Source organism: Cupressus sempervirens, chromosome 7 (assembly GCF_028749045.1).
Source record: "Cupressus sempervirens isolate cs-2001-9-10 chromosome 7, ASM2874904v1, whole genome shotgun sequence".
Lineage (NCBI taxonomy): Eukaryota > Viridiplantae > Streptophyta > Pinopsida > Cupressales > Cupressaceae > Cupressus > Cupressus sempervirens.
In genome coordinates, this window is record NC_143124.1 from 761,439,826 (window position 1) to 761,450,717 (window position 10,892).

At 30.1% G+C, this 10,892-nt stretch overlaps 1 pseudogene; it reads right to left on the reverse strand.

The window, feature by feature from the left end:
• Positions 1-9,667, reverse strand: part of LOC149549514 (zinc finger protein CONSTANS-LIKE 8-like) — a 92,507-nt pseudogene extending 82,840 nt beyond the window's left edge.
• Positions 9,668-10,892: the final 1,225 nt, after the last annotated feature.

The window sequence follows — 10,892 nt, forward strand, 5'->3', positions numbered from 1 at the left end:
GTCCGAGGTCATACCTATTGATCAGACAAATGCACTAAGGTACTTCCCCAATTTGTAGATCCCATTAAGCAATTCTTCTCCCCTTTGTCTGCTCCTACAACCCCTCGTGCAACATTTTCCACAATAATAAAAAGTTCCCATGATAAATCCATATCAACATATAACATAGATAATAGTAAATAAATTAGTTAATAACCATAATTGTTAAACCAAGTAACTGCTAACTACCATCATCAACATATGACAAGTAATGGTTAACGACCATCATCATTAAACAATTATACATAATAATTGATAACAACCAATTTCATATGAAACAAAAGTTACATATAACTACCCTTTTCACATGAATAGGAAAGAAAAATGTGAGTAGAGTGTCTACCCCACATTAAAGAAAATGATAACACCTCAAAGGAGCGATGAATTTAATGGAATGTATATGTATATGCTAGAGATGTTTCTATTGTGAAATGTCTCAAAGCAAGGACAAATAAAGAGAGATAGGAACATGAGAAAATAAAGTGCAAGAAGGATCTACCACCTCTAGGGATAGTGTGATAATATGGTGATATATGAAATATTATGTCAAATATGAAATCTCATCATTTGTCAAAGGAACTAGATTTTTTTTTAAATGGAGGAAAAACATGTAAGAGTTAGAAATAAGTATCTTTCTAGGTTGGAATCACAACTTAGACTAAAAATAATTTGGTACTACCATGTAACAACATCCCAAATAGACTACAAAAAGGTATGATTACAAACAATTGGATATATACAACACAACATGTACCAACATATAGAAGAAGACAAAAACAAATAGAAGAATGAACATAAAAGATTCAATTTCTTTATTATTTTGTGCTAACAAAACAAAAAGGGTCATTTATAGTAATCTAAACAAAACATATAACAAGCATCACAACACAAGGGAAAGACATTACAATAGGAAAAAAATAGAAAGACTACTATACAAGAGGAGTTTGTTAAGTGTATCACCTACCCCCATTTTGGTCCATAATGTTCAAGAAAGGTGGGGAACTCACAAAAGGAGCAACATCAAGCACATCAGAAGGAACAATAACGAGTTTCAAACAAGGACTGTGTTGTGAAGTTGTGTCACTATGTTTGTTACTAGAACTGATTGATAATTTTTGAGAAAGCATCTATGGTAAGTTGTGATCACAATCAATAGTAACATATAGATCATCAAAAGCACAAGAAAGCATATTATTGTTAGCAAAAGCATATCATTGTTAGCATCAATAATATTATCAAGAGTATCTTCTTCATCTAAATTAATCATAATAGAATGCAAGATACAAGTAGTATTTTCATGTTTATACATTTTATCATCATTCAAATGCACTTCTTCCACAATTGTAGACATGGGATAGTCCAAAGTAAGTGAAGTAGGAGACGTATGAGATGAGTATGCATTTTGAGAAACATGAACATGAGCTTTAGCTTTAGCTTGGTATTTTTTACAATAATCATGAGCATCAATTATGTTTGGTGTTGGAAGAGACTTGGGGTGGGTTAGGATTGATTGACATCAAGTCCCTTTCTTCTTGTGTAGAGGAACAATAGGAATGGCACTATGTTGAGATGTAGCAATGGGAGAAGAAGGTGGAGTTGTTGAGGCATGGAGTCAATTCCTTTATGAAGCTAGAGTGAGAGTCTCACACAAAGTACAAATAGAGAGGCACTATTAAATAAAGGGTACATTTAAGACAAATTTCAAGACAATTTTTGTATGAATTGTCTTATTTCAAGACAAGAAAAAAGTCGCATATTATCTGAAAAATTGTCTTGGGACTAGTGTCTCAATAGATTTTCTTGTAAAGACAATATGAAAAATGAATATTTTTATCTCTCTAAGACAATTTTTCTTATCTCCTTAGAGACAATATTTCTCAAATCTAACTATTGTCTCTCGAAAGATGATATATATTTAAAACTCACCTATTGTCTCTATAAAGACAACTTGAAAAATATAGTAAAAAAAATTAATAATTTAAAAAAATATAATTTAAGTGTGATTTTCAACTATCAATGTTTTCAAATATAAATAATACAATATTTTCTATAATTATTTACAATATTTTGTTTCTTATAAAACACTAAACAAAGCAGCATTCCAAACTAACTTTCTCATAACTATTATATTAATTTTAATTATTTTCAAAGTTTGTATCTTAAAAATGATTTCTCAATTCCTCCACAACCCATAAAATGTACAATGGAAATGGCATAACCATGAAATGGTATTAACAAGCAAACTTCGCAGAAAATGTTATATTGATTAAATTGTCTTCAATGTTTGTATCTTACAAAATGATGTGGGAGTTTCTCCATAGCCAAAAAAGCATATAATAGAAATGGTATGACCATTATTTCCTCCATATTATACATTTCTACTACATCACATGATCAGCTACTTGATTTGACTACATATAGCTCTAGAAAAAACTAGAGAGAAATGTTTCATTTTGAACATGTTAAAGCTGTACTATTTTCAACATGCCATATCTAGAATGAGAACTTGTAGATGCAATTTTCCAGAAAGTTCTTTCAACTAAGAAAGAGACATCTTATATTCTTCCTATAGTTTGAAAGAAAGAAAGTATCTAGTCAAACAACAGACATATTGTATTATTCATCCTTCTCCTATATCTTGAAAGATAGAAAACAGATGTAAGAAATCTAATTTAACTAATCAAATAATGTTTCCCATATAAGTATAACTCATAAATAGAAAAATAACTTATAGAGAATACTATGAATAATAGAGATCACTTAAAATGAACTATGCATGGATCATACACACTCTTAGTCATGAGTATGTTTTATTGTCATGAATATTCTATCATTTAAATCTAGCTTGAATAAAATTGATAGAAATTCTATATTTTACCAGAGACAAAGTTGCATCCTTGTATTACCATGCCAATTTGTAATTAAAAAAAAAACTATTTTAATATTCATGATCTTTTCATATAGTATAAAACATAAGAATATGTAAGCTTACCTTCCACAAATTTCCTTTTTCTTGTATGCACAATGAAATGTGTCCATTGATTGTTGTAGATTTTTTACTACCAATATAATCCGTGATAAAAGTATCTTAATAACCATAGTAAGTTTTTCTAAACTATTTTCACTAAATAATAGAGATCATTAAGCATTAGATTCCTTGAAATATTTGCAACCTCAAATGAACATTTTGTGTTGAAAACATAGAAAAGTGTTAATCTAGATAATTTGATGAGAGTAACTAATAATAAATAAGTTGAAAATATACATCATGATGATGAGAGTGACTAATAATAGATAAGCCAAAAATATACATCATAGTGATCTGCATTTAGAATGTGATAAAACTCAATGACCTAAATAGTATGTTGAAGAGTTTAACAAGTTGTTCTCTAGACTATACTTTCCACGAATTTTGACAAGGGTTACTATTTTTCCGTCTTCATTCCTTGTATTTTCTTCTCATATAAGAATACATTACAACCAAAGACTACTTATAAAAACTAAAAGCTTGAAAGAAATGGTGTTAATTACTAAATAGGACCTTAAACAATAGCAATAGTGTCTTTGATCTATTTTAGCATCTAAGGCTTGTTGAAATATCTAAAGCTATAGTAAACAAGGTTTGCATTGTGAGCAACTAGAATCCCTTCCTTAGGTATAGGAGTAGGAAAATGTGCTGATTTGGCTAAGCACTACATTTTGTATAAGAATAACTGAAGTTATAAAAGTAGTTTTATTCAAGAGAAGGAATACATGAGAAGATAACAATGGTTGATAAGAGAAAACTATGTTATTAAAGTAGTTCAATTCAAGAGAAGGAAGACATGAGACATGAGAAGATGACAATGATGGATAAGAAAAAATTAATTTATTAAAGTGGTTCAATTAAAGAGAAAGAAGATATGAGAAATTACAATTGTGTTTTCACAATTAATTGTAAAGACAACCAATAATGATAGTTATAAAGTAGAGACACCAAGCATAACATGAAAAGTCACAACATTTCTAGATTCTAACTTTTACTTAAACATTCAAAACATAACTTGTGTGGATGGGAATGATAAATTCATAAAATAGCTACCATATTTTGCTCTGGATTTAGTTGGAAGCATTGTAGGTGTTTTTGTGATAGATACGCACATTGGAAACACATGTTGTCATCCGATCATTTTTAAGCCCTCCAATACTGATGTCGATTACACAAACTAATCATTACCATAAGAATAAACTATGTACTTAAACATTTATTAATCTCAAACAAGATGTTTTATTACCTATTTTAGATTTAATTTTGATAATTTAGTGATAAATCATTGGATATGTTCCTAAATATTAAAATAATTAAAAGTAAACAATCAACACAATTATTCTATTGTTCTGTAAAATGCTAAAGCCTCTATATTTAGGTACAAACCTAACTGCATATTTCTTCACAACTTTAGCAATTTGTGCCTTTGTTATTTCAAGCATCACTTCAGCTAGACATGTTTCTCTAATTTGTTTCTCCAAGTCTAGACAATAGTGCCATTTTTTCTCAACTCTGTCATATAGACTCTTTGGCATAGAGTTGGCAAGTTCCAATGGAGTTGTCTTGAATTTTTCCATCATGGCATATATGGCCTCCTCCACTTGGTTTTTTTCTACTTTACTATAGCGGCCATAGGTATTGAATGTTGTGCAACTTTATTTGTTCTTCATTGCCATTGGCTTTAACAACTTCTAGTCGTAGTGGTATTGTTTGTTTGTTGGTGGTCCCTTAACTATAACTGCAGCTATCACAAGCACCAAGAAGGAGAAAAGGGGGTGAGGAGCAAGTGGGGAGACACTGTTGCTTGTTTTGATTGCTTTACTTACCAACACAAAAAGAGTCAATGGAAATTTAGCTAGTGATGGGCATAATGAGTAATTGCTTGTCATCCTGCTTCTATCTGCCAGATGTAATCCAAACAGGTTCCAATAGCTGAAGATAAAATCTACCAAAATAAATGAGATTATCTTGAGAAGATATTCCCATAGATTCTTCACAAGGAGCTGGATGAGAAGAAACTTTCATATCTGATTCTGAAATAGAGGTTGGAATTCAAATAGTATTATATTATACAACCATCAACTAGAACCCAAAAAGAATGACCAAAGAATTCACCAATATCAAAAATAGACAAATTGTCCAATTAAACAAGACATACTTTACCAAGTCTTAAAATCTTTAGTTGGTATCTACATTTTATATACATATCTTGCAGGAATAACTCAAGTTCTAACAATGCCTACAAAAAGCACCAGTGCAAAAAGTCTACGAAAACTCATCACTACCTTATGGAATCCGAAAAACTTAGCCATGCAAAATAAGGAGCTAGGTGATTAGCAAGATAATATAAGGTAGTGGTTTAGATTTCTTTAAAAGCATCATCACATCTAGTAGTCTTACCACAGTGTGCATTCTTAGGATGCAAACCCTCGAGGTTCCAACTCTTAACATGACCATCAATTCATTTTGATACTAGCAATAAGAAAGATTACTTCATAGATGAATTTAGTGGCAGTTGGATGATTTCAGTAGTATAAAGTCACAGTGGGTCCTATAGTAGCTACATTCTAGCTATCCTAGTATAACAAATCAGCAATCTGTGTTAATTTTTACTAGCAAAGAGTGATCTGGTGTGACTATTGTAAACAACTAATGCTTCAACTGGTCTTTTTGATAATCAATATATCATAATCAATAGGTTGAAATAAAGCACTCTATCTGAGTCATGTGAATAGTATCTATATGTTGCATGTAGCTTACTAATCATGTTATGAAATATATAATGATTGAGAAATACTTTTTCAGTGTTTTTTAAAAAAAAATAGTAGTTTAGATCAATTCATTTTGAAAAATATTATCTTTTATCTTTAATTATGCTATTCTATCTTCTTCAAACTGCAATGATTTCATTAGGCATGTCTACTTTGAAAGTGCTTTTAGATTTGCTTGAATTAATGGTTTTCATCCCCAACTCAGCAATGGAAATCAAGGGTTTTTACTTTTCATTCTTGATTGTAAATCATGGAAATGATAATAATTGACACCATGATTTGGGCAATAGTATATATCATGCACATGAATACCTATGCTTCTTGTTTAAATGGACATAGAGTTGTAACCTATAAAAAATTACAACAAAAAAATCTATACCACGATACAAAATTGTAGCATATTTGAATGGATACAAAGTCATAACCTATAAATATTCTTATGGTATTAAAATATTTATAGTTTTCATGCATCAAATCTACATGCAAATGTACCATTTACTTGTATTTGTTAAAAAAATTACGCTCTTTACACTTCTATTGCTCATTTTAAAACTTTTCTGGACTGCATTAGCATTTATAAGATCCTCACACAAGTGAAACTTATAGAGCTTTCAGTCATTAGACACACATTTGTGCATTCAAAAATACATAATATTGCAAGAGATTGGTGGAATGAGGTTCGCACTAGGGTTTCAACCACTACAAACTAGAATGGATGAAGTTAAAAAAAATAGAAAAGGATGGAATCATTGTTTCAAGTTCTACTAATTCTAACAAGACAATAAATCTAAATACACACTATTTTATTCACCTGATTTAGTATTTATTTATAATATTATGATAATATAGAGGACATACTAAAATAGTATATATCTCAAAATTGAAATCATATTCAGAATCCACATGCATCAAATGACACAACTATGATGTATCATTGAACAAGTACATGATGATACATGAAGTAGGTTTATAATAGAAATAAAAATTAAATAAGATTTGACGAAAATATTTCTTTTGTTCATTTGTTTCTATCAATTCTATTCCTTTGTGTCCTCTTTCTTCGTGACACTAGTTGAATCAAAGGTGTTGATTGTTCATCACTTTGAGCACCCTCTTGTTGTTTTTCTTTCTCAACTGCTGAAATTCAAGGATGATTTATTTTTGAGGGTCAAGAATGATAATTGAATAATTGTGTGCACAAAATAATTCATTATTTTCCTCTCGATCCTCTCCATTTTCAATACCTGACAAGTTTGATTCCTAGGCTTCTTATACAAAACATAGATTAACTTATTAAAATATATAATATCTATAATAAGATTTTTGCATGAACCATACAAGATTCTAATAAACTTACATTAAATTCATGACCAATGAGTAATTTCTCTCCTCTATCTAGCACATGTTTTCTAAGGCCTTGAATACCATGCAGAGTAAGGCATATTTTAAATTCTCATTAGATGCTTCTTTTAGGAATTGGTGCACCTACATGAATGAATAAAACTGAATTCATAAGATATAATGACTTGTGAGATACAATTAATTCATAAATTTTTTATGACTATGTTTTATTAAATAAAAAATACTATACATGAAAATGTTCACTTACCAAGCCACCATGAATACTATTGTACCCACCATATCCTAATTTTTCCAATCTAATGCTTGACACCCTAGCTTGAGTTGCATCTTTTGTATCTTGAAGGCATCCTTTAGTTCCTCCTTGTGTAGATGTAAAATAAGTTTGATTATTACGGATTTTTCTCTTGAATTTAGCATCTTTCACAAGCTCATCCCATGTCACTTGGTCTGTGATCCAAGTTGGACGTGAGTATTTCAAATATTTTGTCAATTTTGACCTTAAGTTGTCTATTTTAGAGTGAATATATTTTTGTGCAATATCTAGAATGCATTCCTTATGAAATCCAAGATCTTTGAATGCTAGTGTGATATCTTTAAATAGTTGATCTTTCTAAGAGTTTGACTGTTTCCTCCAATCCACTTGAATAGTATTGCCAAATATTTCTTCTACGTGATGAAAAATGAAATGATAGAATCTTAGCCCCATTTCATCCTTCAAGACTTCTCCTTTTGAGGTGAGCAAGATTGCAACTTCTTGCATTCCTTTTATAGTCACTAAGGATATTTTTGTGGTCTCAGGGGCTGAGGTAGATGCCTCTATAGGTACATTTGTTACTTTGTCATTAAGTTCTTGTATTTACAAAGAGATTGTGAAATTATTAAAAATTTCATTTGGCTATAAGTGCTAAATAGGTTCACATAATAAATAAATAAAAGATAAACATAGCGTTGAAGAGAGATAAAAATGATAAAATATTACAACTACCTAACAATGAATGATATTTCTTGGTGTGTTCTATAAGATAATGAATAACCGCAAGCAAGGAAAAGAGGCTTGCAGGGTCTTCATAAATAAGAATGATGAAGTGGACTTTTACATGGAGCTAGATGTGCATTATTTTATTAGGCTAAATCATAATCAACAATGAGAGATCCTTTTTACTAAGAACATAAGAAGGGTGGCATTTGCATATGAGATTTTAAGCTAAATGATATGTAGTATTAGAAGTGTACACAGTTCAAAATAATCCTCTATTGAAGGTTGGATAAGATTTTCATTAAAAACTTGTCTTCTATGTTTGGATTGTGGATTATTATACACAAATGGTTTCAGTAATAGAATATCTCACAGTATATTACAAGATGAAAATGCTTTGTTCTTTATACTTGTCAACATTACGACATATGCTAAATAAGGAAGTACTTTATTTTTATGTATATTTTTGCTAAGAAGAATATGTTTTATTAAAAAAGCCTATGAAGTTCGGGAAGCAATCCCAAGGAAACGACTTATGAAGAAAAAAGAGAGTTAAGTAATGACTATTATGCGAAGACAACAGGATGATAGTTTTAAATACTTAATTCCTCTTATTACTATGTTATAAAACTATAACAATAATTGATGAGATGATCATTTTGTAGTTATAAAGTCAATATTCAAAATTAAAACATATCTACCATATAAAAATTTAAAAATTTGAAGTAAAATCTAATCCATGGTATTAAACAATAATAATATAATATTTTTAGGTAGCTTTACCTATTCATATGAAGCACTCCCTAAACTCCCTAGCAATGTCCTCTCACATATCTCAATTTGCTTAAGTATCTCTTTTCTAGTTTCAATAGCTTCAATGGTATTTGGTAGCAGCCTTAATATTCTTGATTGAGATTCTATAACATTCCTCAAGGGAACTTGCTCAGGTATTGGTAGGAGGATTATGATTGAACCCATATTTGATGGATTAGATGCACTCCACATAGGGGCATGTATGTCTTTTGTAATAGGAATACTAGGAGAATCCATGTTTAATGTAAAGGGTGTACTAATAGGTATTGTTCTTGATGCCACTCTTGTGATAGGTATTTTTGGTGTAGATATAGATGACATGACACATCTTCTTGAAGTATCCTATAAGGAAAAACTATAAGAGGTGTACTCAAGGAAATAAGAAAATCAAACCTAGAAAAACATAAGATTGAAATGTTACCTTCTACATAATATTGGAGGCATTGGATGACATAGTTGGATTTTTCATTCCTTCAAGTTGTGTGCTTCATGGAGTTGTGTTAGATATGGATTACATTCCACAAACATAAATTAACATAATATAGTATAGATGATAAGATAATTGAACCTATTAAATACAATTTTCAAACTTACCTTGTGCAGCATCTCAATAATATTTTTCCCTTGCCCATTCCTTAAGATGTCAATCAAAGCATTTACAGTCAATAGATTCCCCATGCTAGAATCTTGAGCACCCATAGGAAAATTCTTAAAGAATAACATAATGAAATAAAATGATCAAATATAGATTAGAGAACACATGCAATTGATATTAGTAACATAACTCAAATTCACTAACACATGAACAATAACATACATATTTTTCATTACGTTTCAATATGTAACAGAAAAAAATAATGTTCAACTTCCAAATTTCTTAGCTTTATGATATGGTCTTTCTCTTGCCTTTTTGTTAATTGTATAAAGTACCTAGGTGTTGATAGTTCTAAGTCTTAGAACACAAAAGTGTCTTTCAAGTTAGTTTTTAAAGAAGTAAGAAAATGAAACAACTTATCCAATTAAAAAAATCCACCCACCTCATCAAAAGTAGAGAATCCGAGAATCAAATACATGTTCCATCATATCAATCACTTAAAATATTCAAATTACTTAATTTTCATTACATGTTATCTATATTAAAAAAACAAAATAATTAATCTATAAAGATTTGATTATATTTCATTGAATCTTCACAACCATGTTTATATGGATATGATGATCAAACAATGTCATTCTCAAATAAAATATCCTCATATGATGACATAAAGGGACCATCATTGATGGGCCTTAAATCCACAAATAAATTAATGCCATTGTTTCCATCATAGTCTTCACCTTCAATTATAGGTAAATGAAAATCAATAAAATCATCATCTTCATGGACTTGATACCCAGTGGTTGCTCATATCCTTCATATAATTCAATAGGCTCATTATGATCTTCCTCTTGGTCATAAATATCATTGACGCTAAAGTTTCCATCATCATCATCATAGTCATCTATGTCTTCAAGGTGAACTTCTACATCTCCAATTAAATTATGGTTCTCTTCATCTTGAACAAATGTTACTCGTCGTCCTCTTGGATCATAATCGATCACAAATGACCAAACAGGTTGTTCTAAATTTGGAATGAGAAATATTTGGTCACATTGATTTGGAAAGACATAAGGCTTAGATGTGGCTTCAAACCTAGATGTATTAATCATATGGAATCCATTATTGTGCAAGAGGATAGTTTTATCTTCACCCACTTTTATAAGCTTGTACCACTCAACGCGAAAAAAGAACTTTCTTGAAAGATATAAAATCAAACTCTATGATATCCTCCAATACTCCATAATAGTAAAGTGTGCTTGTGATTGGTCGCCTATCATTTGCATGTAAAAAACATTCCACCTCAAA